The sequence below is a fragment of the Triticum aestivum genome, chromosome 6B (assembly GCF_018294505.1).
Source record: "Triticum aestivum cultivar Chinese Spring chromosome 6B, IWGSC CS RefSeq v2.1, whole genome shotgun sequence".
Taxonomy (NCBI): Eukaryota; Viridiplantae; Streptophyta; class Magnoliopsida; order Poales; family Poaceae; genus Triticum; species Triticum aestivum.
The window spans coordinates 454,343,240-454,362,674 of record NC_057810.1 but is presented as its reverse complement, the minus strand read 5'-3'; positions in this window follow the sequence as shown (position 1 = coordinate 454,362,674).

Genomic DNA, 19,435 nt, shown 5'->3' with positions numbered 1-19,435 from the left:
ACATCTACGGGAACCTACGAAAGGGTTAACGTAAATTGCCTCTCTCTCTCCTCCCTTGATTTTCATGGTGGTGGGCCCCTCCCTCCCCCAATCTACAATCAACAGCTCACACATTTCACATTACGTTAATTACGTAGCTGGGATTACGTAGGTGTAGCATTACTCATCCTATAAAACCCAACTAAGCCAACCTCCCAGCATATCACGCGGGAAAAGACCCGGCCGCGCCGTTTTAGTTGGGATTACTGGATTACTAGTAGTAGTATCGACGGATCGCGCGAAGGAACAATTTTTTTTGAGGGGGCGAAGCACCTAGTTTAAAAGGAAAAAAGGCGGTACACTCACAGCACTCCTGTCGCGGTCGCATTGCACCCCACACACGTTCGGTCCTGCACATCGCTCACGCAAACGGAATGCGCTTCGGCTTGCCTCTTCACTGACACGTGGGACTGCACTTGGAGAAACCGACCATGCGCCAAACTCCCCCCGCCCACCGCGCGAAAATCCTCCCCCTCCCACGCAAAAATTCCCCCCAAATCCGATTCAACCGCTCTTCGGCCAACTAGCCAATAATATCCCTCCCCCCCTCCTCCCGTGCCCCTCGACTCTATTCGCTCTACCAAAGCCGCCCTCCCCACTGCGCCGATACGTCGGCGCCACGTTTCATCGAGGGGACGCACGGCGATCCTCTCGCTCCCACAGTACGCTCTCGTAGACTGTCGTCCTCTAGCCGTGCCGCCACCGCTGGCTACATTCTTGTGGAGGCGCACGGCGGTCAGTGCCGCCACCGCTGGCGACGTTCATGTGGAGACGCACGGCGGTCAGCTTCTCCCATGGTACGTGCATTCTAGACTGAGGCCCCATTCATGTCGGTGTAGTGTTGAATGTTAGCTGATAGACGTTGTTAATCTCACTGTTTGCCGAAGTAGTTTACAGTCAATATGCTCTGCTTAAGAAGCTTCCTTGCCCTATTCTGCACTCAATCTGCTTAGCTGAGATGGCATGCCAAGGCCGATTAGTTGCTAAAATATCCTTCCATATATTTATTGTGACGTAGATTGCCATGGTCTAGTAGCCAATCTGTTAGGTGAAATAGCTCTACACCGTTTTATACTCGATCTTTGTTGCTGCGATGGCCTTCGATAGTTTGATGGTTGTGTGCTCGGCCTCATTGACTGCTGAAACAGCCTACCATAATTTAACACTCAAATCTGTTTGCTGAATTAGCTTTACATATATTTCGTTACTTAGATCTGCTCATCCAAATATCTTGCCATAGCTTTAGACATCGACCTAGGTATTTTTTTTCTGGACTTCATAAAAAAGCATATATGTTTTTCCTGTAATATCTAGTAGAAGAACTAATTTGTATGTCTAACAGATGGACATGACTTGGATAACTTATGCTCGAAGATTCTCCGCTGCATATGTCGAGGGGGTTGAAAACTTCATGAACTTTATCAGAGCTGAGTACGGTGGTCCAAAATCAGAGTGCTCTGCCCGTGTAGCAGTTGTATGAATTCAGTTACAAGACCCCAGTCAACTGTGCAAAATCATCTACACTTGTATGGGATGTCGGTCACATATACTAGGTGGGTTCATCACGGTGAAACTGTGAACGTCAATGTTATTGACTATGTGGAAGCAGCAGAACACCATCTTGATCTGCCTGATGCTCATGTGGAAGAGGAGGAGGAGGAGGAGGTGGTGGTGGCGGAGCCAATGAGTTTGACCAACATTGAAACAATGCTACGAAATGGTCGTGCATTCCGTGAACTTTCACCTGCAGAAGAAAAACGGTGGGCCCGCATGTTGGAAAAATGCAATGTGGCTGTTACCCCAGGAAATAAGTCGTCAGTATTCTCAGCTATGGTCACCTTTCTTTAGGTGAAGACATCTGAGCGGATGACCAACAAATCATTCGATGCGATGTTGGCCGCTTTCTGCAAATCTTTCCCAGATGCGTCTGAGCTGCCACACACCTATAGTAAAATGAAGAATTTCCTTCGTGCAGTTGGAATTGGATATGATATGATCCATCTTTGTAAGAATAATTGTGTTCTGTTCCAGAAGGATTATGCCAACTTAAGTGAATGCCCGAAATGCAAATCTCAAGATGGAAAGATGGCGATGCTGTGAAGAGGATTCCTCATAATGTTCTCAGAAATTTTCCAATTATACCAAGATTGCAGAGGTTGCTTCATGATGCTGAAACAAGAGAGGATGTACTATGGCATTCTAGGAACTAGGAGTACAGAGATCAGAATGTAATGAGCCATCCATCTCATGGTAGTGAGTGGAAAAGCTTCAATCATAAACACAAAAAGTTTGTTGCTAACCCGAGAAACATTAGACTTGGCTTAGCTCCAGATTGATTTAACCCATTTGGCCACCAGAGCGCCACATATAGCATGTGGCCAGTGCTTGTTATCCCTTACAACATGCCTCCAAATGTCTGCACCAACGAATCAAACTACATGATGGCCTTGCTCATCCTAGGTCCAAAAAGTCCTAGAAAGGATTTTGATTTGTTCATGGAGCCTCTTGTGGAGGAACTTCAGCAGCTATGGATGGGTGTTCTCACTCGAGACCTATATAGCAGCCCACCAGCTGATTTCTTTCTGTCTACTGTTATAATTTGGTGCATCCATGATTATCCGGCTTTGGGCACTATGTCAGGGCGAACGACACATGGTTACAATGCATGTGTTCGCTGTGACAGGAATCCGCTGTCATACACAATACTTAGAAAGATCTGTTACATTGGACACCGCCGTTTCCTTGCCAAGGACAAGCCGGATCCTAGAAAACACCGAAGACATGTGTTCAATGCAAAGCATGAAAACCGTGATGCGCCAAAGAGGCTCACCGCCGATGAGTTGCAAGTGGAATTAGAGAAGGTCAGGCATATTACACCAGGAAACCATCCTGGTAATGGTAGCGGGAAAAGGAAGTGTGGCAGGACAGAAGAGAGATTATTGTTTACCCGCAGGTCCACTTTGTGGGACTTGGAGTATTGGAAAGATTTGGATCTGCGGCATAATCTTGATGTGATGCACATCGAGAAAAATATATGTGACAGCATTATCGGCACACTTCTTAATATTGAAGGCAAGACGAAAGATACCTTAAAATCTAGGATTGATTTGACACACCTAGGTATCAGACAGGATTTGCAGGTGCAAGATGAAGGTAAACCACGGGATATGGCACCAGCTGTATATGTCTTGGACAAGGTAAAAAGAAAAGAATTCTGCGAGGTCCTGTAACGTGTGAGATTCCCACATGGATTTGCTTCCAACCCTGAAAGGAGAGTCAGTGCGGATGGAAACAAGGTACAAGGGTTGAAAACTCATGACTGCCATGTCCTACTTCAAGGGTTTTACCTGTTATCCTTAGAGGATTGGGCCGCCCTGACTTAAATAGAGCAGTTGCAGAGTTGGGACAATTCCTCAGGGAACTCTGCAGTAGAAATATCAGGATAGATGCTTTGGAGCGTCTTAGAGACAAGATACCAACTATCCTATGAGACCTTGAGAAGATATATCCTCCAGCCTTCTTTGATGTGATGGTGCATTTGGTTGTTCATCTACCTAATGAGGCACTACTTAGAGGTCTAGTACAGTATGGCTGGATGTACCCTATTAAAAGGCGGCTAGGCACTTTCAAGGGCTATGTTAGGAACAGAGCTAGACCCGAGGGTTCCATTGAAGAGGCCTACATTGCTACAGAAGCGTTGACATTCTGCTCAAAATACATTGAAACAGCTGATCAGCTTAGCAAAGAGGTGGGTGAAGACAATCCCGGGCTCAATGTTTTCGATTATTCTGTTCGAGTTACAGGGAAGAGTCAAAAAGAGGACAAACCTAAAGATTTGGACAAAATGGTTTGGTATGTGTTGAATAACTATCCTGAGATACTACCTTATATCAAGTAAGTGCAGTACTGCAGCTTATACATCGTAATCTACTAAACTTGTAGCACATTCTTATATATTTAGATGTTTGACGCGATCACTATGTTGTGCAGCATCTACAAAAAGGAGTTACTGCTGCAAAATCCAAGAAACATTGACAATCTGGTTATGGCAGGATTTGTGAAATGGTTCAAGAGCCATGTAAGCTTTTGAATTGCACTGTCAGTTTTTTTAGTATATTGAGTACATAAGATGATCAGCTTGTCTATTTTCTAACCATAGGTTAAGAAGATGCGGGAAGATGGGCAGGCAGTTGATGATGCCCTTTACTCACTAGCAATGGGTCCTAATAGTCGGGTAAGACATTATGAATCTTGCGTTGTTGGAGATGCGCGCTACAACACCCTTGCACGAGACGAAGGCAGGAAGACACAAAACAGTGCCATCATGAGCACGGATACTTAAGACAAAGAGATAACTGAAAAGTATGCTAACATAACAGACATTATTTAGTTGCAGTATATCTCCAGTTTTGAGGATCATCGGTGTGTGGTTATGTTGTGCTGTCGTTGGTATAACCTGTTTTCCAGGGTCGCAAAACCCAGAGCTGATGATTATTTCAAATCCATCAATGTCAAGGCGGCGTACCAGACCAACGAGCCTTTTATTTTGTCAAATCAAGCAACACGGATATTTTTATTGGAAGACACATTTGCACGTAGCAATGACTAGAGAGTATTGCAAAGGTTTGAGCAGAGGAATTCGTTTAATGAAGTTGCACAACAAGATGATGCTTACACTGCTCCTGATGCACAAGATAACACAAATGTTCCTAATATCTTTGAGAACCATCACGTCAATGACGCTGACAAAAAGATTGTTTGTCGTGCTGTGGACATACAAGAGTTGATCAAGAAGAAGCCAACGTTCGAGGACGTTGAGGACGAACAAGAAGATGACACCATGGGGAATTATGATTCAGACTAATACACATGGCGAAGATGTTGACGCTGCTGCTGCGGATGATGATTACATTGCTTTTGTCGTATTTTCCTGTCAGAAGACGTTTTTTATCTACTCCGTGAAATTGTGTTTGCTATGACAACTGAAACCTGATGAAAACATGTTGTTTAGTATTTTGCTGTGAGAAGATCACTTGTTATGTATGCTGATTTGTGTTTGGTGATTGTATGACAACTAAAACACGATGACATTGTTGTTTAGTTGTACTCACATTTGGATGTGAAACTTGAATTTGATGACATAGTTTGTTGTTGGACTGCGATTTGCTCGACGTGTTCGAATGAGAACAAAGCTGACCCGACAGGGCCTCTGCTATTTATTTATTTATGAGCAAAAGGGGATACCCCCTGATTTCCCTTAATAGAAATCATTAGATGTTCACAACACTACGCCCAGCCTGCTACACAGGTTTCATTCATTACTAGTTTCAGCAAAGTGCTCATGTCATAGCCATTGAATACATCACGAGTGCTACATACACTGCAAATAAAGAGACAATCATCCTACAGAGCACATCGATTTTGCCCATTGTCTTCACAAGCTCTTTCATCTCCTCATTGCTGTTAAGGCCGTTCAGCAGCTGTTGCTTGGCCATGATCAGAGGAACTGCATCTTTAACCTTCTGCTCTGCATCTTCCTCTTCCGTCGTTCCTTTAGTAACTTGTTCAACACCCCAACCTGCTGGTATTGGGATTCCTCGGCTAACCAAATAATCAGCATAGTTGCATTCCCCCACATCAGCAACTTCCCAGAAATACAAATCACATGAATCTTCCCTTTTCTGCATGAATCAAATTGGAAGATCATCAACCAAACAAATAAAAAAATCAGCAATTGAAAGCAGCAAAACAACACTTAAACATATTATTACCCCATGATTCGGGCATTTGTAGAAGACTCGGCCAGGGTTGAGGATTGTGGTTGAGACGCGACGGATGACTCTGCATGATTTGCAGCTGTGGCACCACACCAACGGTAGCGGGTTGCGATGAGCAATCGGCTGCGGTGCGCGTGTCGACGGGGGTGTGATGAGACCCACAGGCGATGGTATGGGTGGCGACTTGGCGCATATCTGGTTGTTGCCTGCTGAAGAGCAGGTGGACGAGCAGCCAGCGGACATGGTTGTTGTGGCCAGAGCTTCTGATGCTAGGCAGAGTAAGTAGAGAAGAGGAGAAGCGAACATTGGATATGTCAGTTTCATTACTTGCAGAGTAGCATAGCACCATATATAGTCATAGTCTAGGTTTGGATTCGAACCAGCTACAGGAGCACGTCTCTCTTTTTTCTAAAACTCGACAACGTCTCTTTACTGGTACACTAGCTTGTTCTATACACCTTCCCAAGTCTTTGATTTTCTTTCCCTTTTTTGCAAGGAAGGAAGGAGGACAAAACTGAGAGTTCCTGGGACTCGAACCCAAGACCTCTCGGTTGAAAACCAAGGGTGCTAGTCACTTATGTGGCGAACGGTCCCTGGGAGGAGGACGGCAGACGAACACATTGTCCTCGCAGTTTTAGTTGCAACACAAGATCGAACGGTCGCAGTTTCGGGAATGTTATCAGGCCAAGGAGCCCAGTTTTTATTTTCTTCCTATATATAAAAAAGTATGCTACTTGGTGTCGGCTTAGTCAACAAACGATTGTGCCAACCTTGACCGTTGGATTGACATTCAACGTCTGTCGTGTTTCTTCAGTCTCTTCTTCCTCGAGCCACCAAAGCCAAACCAGCGCCGGCGGGACCGGCTGCTCCCACCTCCCACGGCTGGCTGTGCTGCCGCGCATGCATCGTGGCCACATTGCACCCTAAAACTCTGCGCATCTTCCCCGGCTCCTGTTCGTTCCCTTCCGAGGCCTCACCATCGTCCTCCTCCTTGGTTCACTCGTCGCGGCACCGCCCTCTGGTGTTGTCAACATGGTCAACAACTGAGAGGAATAAGGAGATGATTGTACATGGTGAGGATGACAGTAGGGACCCAGCAGCGCATGCAGTAATTTTGTTTTTTCGGGACGGAGAAGGGTATCAAATGGGTTGTGCGGGACCCGTGGCCCGTCTAGCCCAGGCTTTTATTTCATATGTTTAGCACATGACCAGCCCAGTTTGTTTTTTTTCCTTTCTGAAAATGGCTAGCCAGCTATTTTGTTTTTTGCAGAATAACCAACATAGGCCTACTTGCTTTTCTACGCCCTGCTGGGCCGGAAATCTTTCAAGACGAGGAGGGATGCATTTTGCCCAGAAAATGGGCTATAAGTAAATAAGAAATGGGCTATAAGTAATAATAAATGGGCTGTAAAATGAAAAAATACAGCAAACAGGCAATTAGTTCCAAAATACTATTTTCTTTCGGATTTTGATATTTGAAATTTCATTGTTTTTGTGCGGGTAAAATTTCATTGAATTTAAATTAAGGTTTATTTAGATTTAAAATTACTTTGAATCTGGCTAGAAATTTCGGGTTGTATGCTGTTTGGGACAGATTTGGAGGCTGGCTTGTGGGTCTACTAGGTTGACGTGTACTTTGGCTTTGTCAACTTAGTCCACAAACGATTCTAGCAGCAGTGACCATTGGATGTTAATCCAACGGCCGTGTTGCTTCTTCAATATCTGATCTTCTTGCTCCAGCCGCCTAAACCAGCTAGCTATATCTTCGCACGCAAGGAAGTGCCTCCTTATTAAGCACAAAAAAATGAATACCCCCTGCTAGCTAGGACCCACCATAGTGGGAGGATAACTTGTGAGCCAACTAAGTTGACAGGGACGGAGGCTTTGTCAACTTAGTCAATATGAGATTCTAGCTCCACTAACCATACGATGTCCATCCAACGGCCGTAGTGCTTCTTCAACCTCTGGTCTTCTTGGTCCAGCCGCCCAAACCAGCACCGGTCGTGCCGCGTGCTCCTGCCTCCCGTGGCCGGCTGTGATGCCGCGGAGGCCTCACTGCCCCCTACTACTCCCACCGCTGGTCAGGCCATCCCTCTACTCACCCACACCCCCTGTTATTCTGCGACGACGGCAGCCTCACACCGCAGCCGAACCAGTGAACCCTCGTACTCCTCTCTGTGCGGGCTTCCACTACCGCGTCTTCCCCGGCTCCACGTCATCCCCTTCCTAGGCCTCGCCGTCGTCCACCGCCCTGGTGCTCCCAGTGCGGTGTGGTCAACGTGGTCAAGGAACGACTTCCATCGGAAGAGTACTGTACGTGGAGAGACTGACAGCTAGGTCCACGGCGGCCACAAGGAAGTGCCTCCTTTACGCGCAAAATAGTTATTCCTCCACCTGAAAGCAGGGACCCACCGAACAGGCCACCGTATTTCGTGAAAAAAAAAGTTTCCCCCCTGACTGTTGGGACCCACCAGCTACATCTTCGCACGCAAGGAAGTGCTCCGGGCAAAAAAAAACGATTCCCCCCCCTCACTGTTGGGACCCACCAGCTACATCTTCGCATGCAAGGAAGTGCCTGACAGTCGGGACCCACCTGGTCGAAGCGTACGTAGCGTTGTCCTTCTGGTCGCGAACATGGATGTACATACTGGTGGATGTAGAGGCGCGCACGTGTCTTAGTAGAGGTGCGCACGTGTCGTAGTAGAGGCGCGCACGTAGCATGTACACGTACGTACAACGGCCAGGGTGCAAGAAAGAAAATATGACCATGCACGTACATACGGGCGGGGTCTCGAACGCCTACTCACGCATACATATGACCAGGGCTCGTGTACATGGCTGGGTCGGAACGAAGAAACTGCGTTGTCGTCGTGTTCATGGGGAGGCAACGGAATGCGTCGTGTTCATCAGGAGGCAACGGAATGCGTCGTGTTCATCAGGAGGCAACAGAACGCGTGGGAGAAAACCGGCTTGGACGGAATAGGCGATGGAAACGAGGCTTGGCGTGCCGTAGAATGGTGGAAACGGCCTTGTGTTCAACCGACCATGTTCGAAACGGGATCCTGTTCATCGAGAGGGGTCTGGCGTACCGCAAAACGGAGGAAACGGACCTCCTACGGTCGAAACGGGGTCCTGTTGATCGGGAGGGGTGTGGCGTACTGCAAAATGGATGAAGCGGACTTGTCTTGGAGCGCTACGGTCAAAACGGGGGTCATGTTCATCGGGACGGGTGTGGCGTACCGCAAAACGGGACTCCACGGGGTACTATTCATCTCCACCGTCCACCTTCTCTAGCCTCACGGGCTACTGTTCATCCACCGTCGACCTCCTCCAGCCTCCACCTACGACTGTTCATTCACCGGCTCTTGTTCATCTAGCCTCCACCACGCGCTACCCCACCTACTACTGTTCAACCACCCCTCTCCGTGGGCTCCTATTCAACCACCCCTCCACGGGCTACTGTTCATCCACCCCTCCACCGTCTACTGTTCATCCAGCCCTCCACGGGGTCGTCCTGTTCATCCAGCCCTCCACGGGGTCCGGTTCATCCAGCCCCAACCGGCTCGATTGATCGGGGTCCTATTCATCTAGAGGCAACGCCACGGGGTCCTGTTCATCCAACCCCACCGCTCACTATTCATCCAACCCCCCCCCCAACGCTAACTGTTCATCCAAACCCGCCTACAACGCTCACTGTTCATCCAGAGGTAGCATCAATCGGTTTTAGTTAGCAGCAGTAGCGAAGGAATCGCTCGATCGCTCGGGTTCAGTAACGCGGAGCCTGCAGTGCAATCGCTCGGGTTTAGTTAGGCGACGCCTCACTCGGGTTCAATTAGAGCCCAACGCCTCGCACACACGTGCGTACATGTATGAGAGAAACGTGCATCGCTCGGCCCCCGAGCACCCACCATAACCGGAAACTCCCCAAAATTTTCCTCGCCCTCGCTTCTACCACGGTTTTTTCCGTCATGGACGGCCCAAAGAATGTCATGTAGCTGCGTCTCCGGCCCGCCCAGGACGAAAAGCCCATTTTCTGTCATGATTTTTTGTCATAGAAGTAGGAGCCCACCACATCTATAATGATACCGGGTTTTGTCACAATTATCGTCATAGAAGTGTCATAAGTATGAGAGTAAAAAAATTCGTTCGGCCGAAAATGTCACGGATGTGTCTTTTTTTTAGTGACACTCTTTACTAAAAGGGTTAATGGAGAATTATTTGTGTGCCATATTTATGTTGATGATATTATATTGGTTCAACTAACCCTCATTTTAGTGAAAAGTTTGGAAAGCTAATGTCGGAGAAGTTTGAGATGTCTATGATGAGTGAACTCAAGTTCTTTCTTGGTTTGCAAATCAAGCAAACTAAGGAGGGAACCTTTATCTCTCAAAAAAAGTACACCAAGGTCTTATTCAAGAAGTTCAACATGCAATAATGCAAAGGTATGAGTACCCCCATGCCTACTAGTGGACATCTTGACTTGACAAAGGATGGCGAACCGGTTGACCAAAAGGTTTACCGTTCTATGATTGGTTCATTGTTATATCTATGTGCCTCCCATCCCGATATCATGCTAAGTGTGTGCATTGTGCACAATATCAAGCGTCTCCCAAAGAATGTCATCTTAAGGTTGTGAAAAGGATAGTGAGATACTTAATTCATACACCAAATTTGGCATTTGGTACCCTAAGAGGTCTTCTTTTGATCTTGTTGGCTACTCCGATTCGGACTATGCCGGTGACAAGGTTGATAGAAAGTCCACTTTGGGAACTTGTCAATTTCTTGGTAGATCTCTTGTGTCTTGGTCCTCCAAGAAACAAAACTCGGTATCCTTATCCACCGCCAAAGTGGAATACATTGCCGTCGGTTCATGTTGTGCTCAATTACTTTGGATGACCTAAACTCTTAAATATTATGGGATATATGTGAAACATGTTCCATTGTTTTGTGACAATGAGAGTGCTATTAAGATTGCTCATAATCCCGTGCAACATTCTCGAACTAAGCATATTGAAGTTCGTCATCATTTCATTCGAGATCATGTTGCTAAGGGAGATATCAAACTTAAGCATGTTTGTACCAATAAGCAATTAGCGAGTATATTCACCAAACCGCTTGATGAGAAAGTGTTTTGCCGTTTGAGAGGTGAATTGAACATCATTTATGCCTCAAACTTGGAGTAAAAACTCCATTTGGGTGCATGCAAGGCATGAGCCATTCCATAACTAATCCTTGATATTTCTCTTATCATGACGATCATATGTCTTGGATATTCTTGTACTATTGCATGCTATCTAACTCTTGTAGGTACTTGGATAAGCCCAACTCTATGAGATTGCAACTCAATCACATTCTAAGCAATCTCTACATCTCCAAGTCTCTACAAAATTGTGGTTGAAGACAAGGAAGCACGAATCCTTTCAATATATCCTTTGACAATTTCTTTATATCAAATTTCTTGATTGTCATTTTGGATACACAAGTGCTCTTCCTTGCAAGACTAACCCATGTAGGTAGATGAACTTCAACTACAAGTGGTGCTCCCAACTCTTGATGAACTACATCAACTTTCAGCACCCAACACAAGTTCAACTACATGATTAAGATCAACACCACCACTAAAGGTATGTCATTCCATCTTAGAGAAGATTTACCCCAAGACATGGGTCAAAGCAACTCAACAAGATGAGAATACATCAAAATGCTTAAATGAAAAATGGCAACCCCATTTTGAGCTTAAATGATGAGTATGACCTACGATCAAGTGTCTTCACTTGACTCCTAAGCCAATATACTCTAACATAGGTGACTTTGTCGCCGACCAATTCTAGATGAAGTTCTCTATGTTCTTGCATTTGTCTTTTGCATGCTAGTTCCCCTTTCAAAAAAAACTTCATCTAGATTTCTTTTATTTTCCTTTCTCTGTTATGTTCTGCATTCCCTGCATCCAATTCATTGCAAATCCTTCAGTTAATTCCTTGCATGTCTTTGTGAGATCTTATTTGCCAAGAGAGTTGTGGTGACAATTGTTTTCTCTCTGTGTTGAACTTGGCCTCACCCATTTGTTTCCTTTGGCTAAACCGAACCATCTCGGTGCCACCAAAATTAACAACTCGGTGTTACCGATTTCAATACTGAGAAAAATATTGTGTCACTTGCATCCTGCACATTTGTTCTAGCACCGCTCAATGATACTTGTCCTCTACCAGCATCCTATTACATATTGCTTTGTAATGTAACTCAAGGACCAAACCTACTTGACTCATGCTCCAGAAGATCCCTTCTTGGAAATTGATGTCAAAGGGGGAGAGAGAGCACATCAAAGCTTATCACATAAGAGAGAATGCACACCTAAAGCTTCTCCAGATGCTTCTTATTCTTAAGAGGAAAGTTGTCTCATGTCTTCAAGAGGGGAAAGACATGATAGTATATGTTGTGATTCTTTTTGATCTGATTTCCTTGTTTGCTCTGATTTTCTACCCTATGTTCTCCCATTATCCAATGTTAGATTCAGGGGGAGAAAGACACCTAAGGGAAGAAAATCTTTCGAATTCATTGCATATCTTTTTTCTTGGGGACATGTCTATAACCAACTAGAGTATTAAGTGCTCACTCTCTACATGTCATCCCAGTCTTGGTATTCTTGTGATCTCTTGTTCTTGCTCTGTCTAGTAGATGTTATTGTGTTATCTAACCTTGTTTACTCAGTTTCATCTCTTCCAAAGCTAGTTCAAGACCACAAGGTAAGTATATGCATCACACTCATGTGCATGAAGATCTCCTGCTATGGTGTATATTGTTTGCAAGATAGACTCATGAACATGAAGGTATATTTCCAGTATCTACACCATTTGCTCTGATGCATATAGCCAAGACACATGTAACTCAAGTCTTGCTCTGTCATGCTTATGCATTCTCATACTCTTATGATCTATCATCACATGATTGCATACATGTAGGGGCAGCTAATGCATGTTGCATGTCCTTCCAAAGTTTTACTTGCTATATTCTTTGTATCTTTATGTAAAGCTTTGTTGTATGTTGTCATCAATTACCAAAAATGGGGAGATTGAAAGCACAAGTGTTCCCTGGGTGATTATGGTAATTAATGTCAACATATCTCTTGTTGGACTAATATTTCTACCTAGTATATTTCAGATAAGTTCAGCATTGGAGTGGCATGGACAAGAGGATGTGGAACCCCTTCAAGATGCTAAGGACAAACATTGGTAGAAGCTCAAGAATATACATTTTCAATTTAGTGATCCAAGATCACATTGAGTCCATTGAAAGGCAATACTATTAAAAGGGATGAGGTGTTGCTTAATGGCTTGCTTGCTCAAAGTGCTTAGTGATATGCTCCAAAGCCCTCAACCACTTTATCATTGCCACATATGTCCTAAACCTAAAAGTCAAACTCGGCCCCACCGATTTCATCTATCCGGTGCCACCGACTTCATTTGACATAGCCACTGCCAGAAACCCTAATCAGTTCGGTCTTACCGATGGGATCTCGGTCTCATCGAGATGGGCTTGCAAACTCTCTATTGCCTGTTGCAATGATTTTGGTCCCATCGAAATATGCAATTGGTCCCACCGAGTTTGCTTGACCAATTCTCTATTTGCTTATTACCAAAATCGGTCTCGCCAAGTTTGTGTAATCGGTCAAACCGAGTTGAGGTTTTACCCTAATCCTTGCACATCGGTCCCACCGAGTTGACCTTGTCAGTCCCACCGAACACTCTAACATTCACATTTTTACCTGAATCAGTCTGACCGAATTTCACCATTTGGTCTCACCGAGTTTGGGAATCTGTGTGTAATGGCTAGATTTTGTGTGGAGACTATATATACCCCTCCACCCATTCTTCATTCATGAGGAGAGTCATCAGAATGTGCCTACACTTCCAGCATTCATTTTCTTAGAGAGAACCACCTACTCATGTGTTGAGACCAAGACATTCCATTCCAACCACAAGAATCTTGATCTCTAGCCTTCCCCGAGTTGCTTTCCACTCAAATCATCTTTCCACCATAGCCAAATCTGTGAGAGAGAGTTGAGTGTTGGGGAGACTATCATTTGAAGCACAAGAGCAAGGAGTTCGTCATCAACACACCATCTATTACCTTTTGGAGAGTGGTGTCTCCTAGATTGGTTAGGTGTCACTTGGGAGCCTCCGTCAAGATTGTGGAGTTGAACCAAGGAGTTTGTAAGGGCAAGGAGATCGCCTACTTCGTGAAGATCTACCCAAGTGAGGCAAGTCCTTCGTGGGCGATGGCCATTGTGGGATAGACAAGGTTGCTTCTTCGTGGACCCTTCGTGGGTGGAGCCCTCCGTGGTATCACGCAATGATTACCCTTCGTGGGTTGAAGTCTCCACCAACGTGGATGTATGATAGCACCACCTATTGGAACCACACCAAAAATCTCTGTGTCTCCAGTTGCGTTTGTACACTCCAATCCCATCTCTTTACTTTCTTGCAAGTTGCATGCTTTACTTTCCGCTACTCCTATACTCTTTGCATGCTTGCTTGAATTGTATTGTTAATTTTTGAAATTGTGCTAATTTCCAACCTCAACTTGAAAAACTTAAAAACTGCTATCTTTAATTGTTGAAGGTCTAATCATCCCCCCCCCCCCTAGAGACCTCTTCTCGATCCTTTCAGCAGTTGGTGGCAGCTCTACATGCTATTCCTGACTGGACGCTCCCTTATCTGGCTTATCTCACTCGGGGCGAGTTATCTCAAGATGAAAATTTGGCTCGGCAGATTACAAGGAGGTCTGAGTCCATTACTATAGTCAATGGTGAGTTACACAGATGCAGTATGAATGGCATGTTCCAACGTTGTATCTCCCCTGAAGAAGGCCGTGAGATATTACATGAGATTCATGCCGGTGATTGTGGTCATCATGTCGGGTCATGATCTCTAGTGTCTAAGGCATTTAGGCATGGATTCTTCTAGTTAACTGCTCATGTAGACGCTGAGGACCTGGTGCGCAAGTGTGATGGTTGTCAGAAGTTTGGAAGACAGGCTCATGCGCCAGCTCAGGAGCTGAGGATGATCCAAATAACTTGGTTGCGGTCTGGGGCTTGATATGGTAGGGCACTTTAAACGGTCTAAGGATAAGAAAACTCACTTTCTTGTTGTAGTTGATAAATTTACCAAGTGGGTGGAAGCTGAGCATGTTAGCAATTGTGAGGCGGCGACTGCAGTTCAGTTTGTGAAAAAGCTGATTTTCTGCTTCGGTTATCCTCATAGTAGCTCACACATAGTCCAATGGGCAAGCTAAGCACATCCAGCTTGATGTTTCTTAAGTAGCTCACTCACAGTCCAATGGGCAAGCTAAGCATGCTAACCAGTAGATTTTAAAAAGGATCAAACCCCGGCTCATGATGCCTTTGGAGCACACTCTGGGTAGTTGGGTCGAAGAGCTTCTCGCAGTTCTTTGGAGTATCAGAACTACTCCCAACAGATCAACAGATCACACACCTATCTTCATGGTTTACGATGCAAAGGCATTTCTTCCAAGTGATATTCGTCATGACTCGCCCAGGGTGGCGACTTACATTGAAGCAGATAATGAAAAGGTGTGTCAAGATGCCCTTGATGCTTTGGAAGAAGAATGTGCTCAGGTGGCGGCTCGCTCGATGAATTATCAACAAGACCTGCACCGTTATCATAGCCATCGGGTTAGAAGTCGGACGCTCCAGGAGGGCAACTTAGTGTTCCATTTGATTTAGCATCAGACAGGCATGCATAAGCTCTCACCTCCTTGGGAAGGACCCTTTGTGGTCAGCAAAAACCTTAACAATGGGTCATATTATCTTATTGACATGCGTGAGCACAAAAAGTCATGTACCTCTGAGGAGGAGACCAATAGGCCTTGGAATATTGCTCATCTTCGACCTTACTATACTTAATCCACTGGCTTTCACTATTGTACATACTTTTATCAATGTATATATATTTTTATGATCGAAATAATAAATCCGGCATCCCCAAATCAGGGCCTCTGTCGTTTCATCTCATATTTTCTGGGCACGAGTCTTGATTAATTGATCATAAGGGACTAGGGGGCTTCCAACTCACTGAGTTTAGCTTAAAAACCCTTTTGACCTGGCGAAACGCCACATTATTGGTTATACTTGCATGTATGCTTGATGCTACTCTAAACAAGATGACACGCCGTACTCTTGACAGTCAATCTTTTATGACCCTGAACTAGTTAGGGTTAAAACGGCGGTTTAATGTCATGTGAGGGCCAACTTACGGATAGCAAGGATAAACAATGGCTTTTAAGCCATGCTTCATGAAAAGCAAGAATTTGAGCCTTAAAAGGCCAGATTCTTTCGGTCGGGCTTTAACAGCCGGCTTATAAGTATTGAGATATACATGTATATATTCTATGTTTCTTGTTTTTACAGGAGTTTTATGTTCTTCATATATTAAGGCTATAAGTCCCTAGATCAAAGAATGTCCGGGTTAACATTGCTCAAAGTTGAGTTTATAGCTGCCCTGACCCGCCAAGTGGCATGTTTAAAAAAATTATGACCATGAGTCATTGGGTATTAACCCGCCTGGCTTTCGACTATAAGTCGCCAGTACAAGAATCAATGGATCTTTTGCAGATTATATGTAAATACCTCAAGTAAAATTAAAGCTATTGCAAGACAAGATATGCATATATGACTAGATCAAGCTTACAAAGAAGTTCAGCTGCTGGATCAAATAGTTGGCATAACATGCCTGAAAGCATGTCAAGGAAGCACAATGTTTTGAACTAAAATATTACAAGGCTACAGCTGAGCACAAAAGATTTTCAACAAAAATTTTCAGGAGTTATATCACTCCTTTGAACTGGCCTTTGAGTCGTCTGGGTTAGATCCCACCGGGTTAACATCATATTGGCGTGTTGTGCAGGAGGTTCCCACGTCATCCTGCGTCGGCACTTCGCTGGAAATCTGAAGATTATCCGAGGTCCTGTCTATACCAGTTAAGGACTCGAAGGTTGCTTCATCATTGATGATAGTAGAAGGATCAATATCAAAGGCAAAGATATGCTTACGCCATTGGGGAGTCAGGTCGACAACATCAAACGGGGGCGACTTGATTCGTTATTTATTGTTGTCATAAGCCGCCTGGTAGATATGAAGATCCAGTTCTTGTGCAAGTTTACATGCCAAGGGACACATTTCCCTCATGCATTTGGCATAATCTGATTCCAAGAAAAGCAAAGCCATCATCTTTATACTCTGGGAACCCACCTGCCATCTCTTCAGGATCAAGCTCAGTTTGATAAGCTTTTGCTCGACCTAACCCAACTATAGCTCCTGACGGGCAGCTGATCTTTTCAGCTCTTCAATCTGACCGGGCACTTTGGATAGTTGATCTAACACCTCTCTGAGAAGTTGTGTTGGGTTTTTGCCATTAGACATCGCCACGAGAGTGTGCAGGCTGTCTGCATATAACTTTTCCATCAAAGTATAGATGACCTATAGTTTCATCAGCATATTCTGTCCAAGATTGGCACTCCTAGCACCTGTTGTGCATATAAAATAAGAATAGTCAGGCGAGTTAATACATAAAGGGTTTTGAGAAGCCACACATATTACAAATTTATAAGTCACTATGGCATATGGTTCTAAGACATTGAATGATTTTTCTTACCGAAGATGGCAGCTGTCATTTGAGAGATATGACCCTTCAAACTAGACAATTCTTCAGTCAATGGTTTCAGTTGATTCTCAGCATATTCGGCTCTTTTCAATAGCTTGGCCTTTTCAGTATCCCAGGCAGCTCTCTCGGCATCAAGGTTGGCTTTGATCTTTTCAATATCTTCCAAAGAAGATTTCTAATTTGACTCAGCTTTGCTGTGTTCAGTTCATGCCGTTTCCAAGTCTTTCTTTAAGCCGGCAATGTTTGACTTGCCCAGGCTTAAAGCTTCCTGCCAAGGGTTACAAACCGTAATGACAGTCAAATGATTACTACGATTGATTGAATCAGCATTGGAAGTCTTCAAGTACCAAGCACATTGCAAGCAATATCCTTGTCACTTGGGGGCTAATGTATCACGATTTTATAAGTCTATACTACAGAAGAACCAGCTCATCTTATCAAGATAAGCCGACCCTTGGGGGCTACAGGTGATTATTTAAAAAGTGATTATTTGAAAGACTTGACATCTTCACAAGTCTCAAACATACTCAGTGATTTTACTATGTTTAAGACTTGGGGGCTACATGAGTATGTATGTGTAAGACAGAGGAGATAAGTGCATCTATACCTCATATTTTTGCTTCATCATATTTACTAAGTCGGCTTCCATGTCACGACTTGTATGAAAGCGGCTTAGATAGCCCGCATGCAACTCGCCCGCACTAAATTCTGCATAGCTTTGCAGATCCAGCTTTGTCTTATCTTTCTCCAATAAAGATGTTTCTTCTTTAGCAGTGTGCTTAGCTAGCTCAGTGGAGGCTTCTGGTGCCTTATAACTCGCCCGAGTAATGGTAATATCATCAATACTTTTCTCAGGAGGAATTTCTTCAACCAGTTTGATAGGAGTTGAGGATGGAATAGGACTCGGTGGATCATGACTGTCGTCTGGGTTAGCATCAGTGTCCATGGCTTCAGAAGCCACAGCATTAGTCTGTGGAGGCGGGTCATTTTATTGGTTGACATGTTCTTCCAGATTTTGGATTGGGACCTCAGGGGTTTCTAGTACTTGTTTCTCCGGCTCAGAGACCTCGGGGGCCTTGGAAGAGCCTACTACCTTTTTGCTTCTTATTATTTTTTGCTTTGGCCCTTTGACAAGGATGAAGGAAATATGCCCTAGAGGCAATAATAAAGTTGTTATTTTATATTTCCTTATATCATGATAAATGTCTATTATTCATGCTACAATTGTATTAACCGGAAACTTGATACATGTGTGGATACATAGACAAAACACCGTGTCCTAGTATGCCTCTACTTGACTAGATCTCTAATCAAAGATGTTTAAGTTTCCTAGCCATAGACATGTGTTGTCATTTGATGAATGGGATCACATCATTAGGAGAATGATGTGATGGACAAGACCCATCCATTAGCTTAGCATAATGATCGTTCAGTTTTATTGCTACTGCTTTCTTCATACGGATCTACTTTTCCAAACACTTTTGCCCTTGTTTTGGACTCTAACTTGCATGATTTGAATGAAACTAACCCGGACTGACGCTGTTTTCAGCACAACTGCCATGATGTTGTTTTATGTGTAGAAAAGAAAAGTTCTCGGAATGTCCTGAAAATCCACGAAGGCACTTTTCGGAAAATATAAAAAATACTCGCGAAAGAATCAAGACCAGGGGGCCCACACCCTGTCCACGAGACAAGGGGCGCGCCCCCTCCTCCTGGGCGCGCCCCCTATCTCGTGGGCCCCCTGGACCTCCACCGACCTCAACTCCAACTCCATATATTCACGTTTAGGGAGAACAAAATCAGAGAGAAAGTTTCATCGCGTTTTACGACATGGAGCCGCCGCCAAGCCCTAATCTCTCTCGGGAGGGCTGATCTGGAGTCCGTTCGGGGCTCCGGAGAGGGGGATTCGTCGCCGTCGTCGTCATCAACCATCCTCCATCA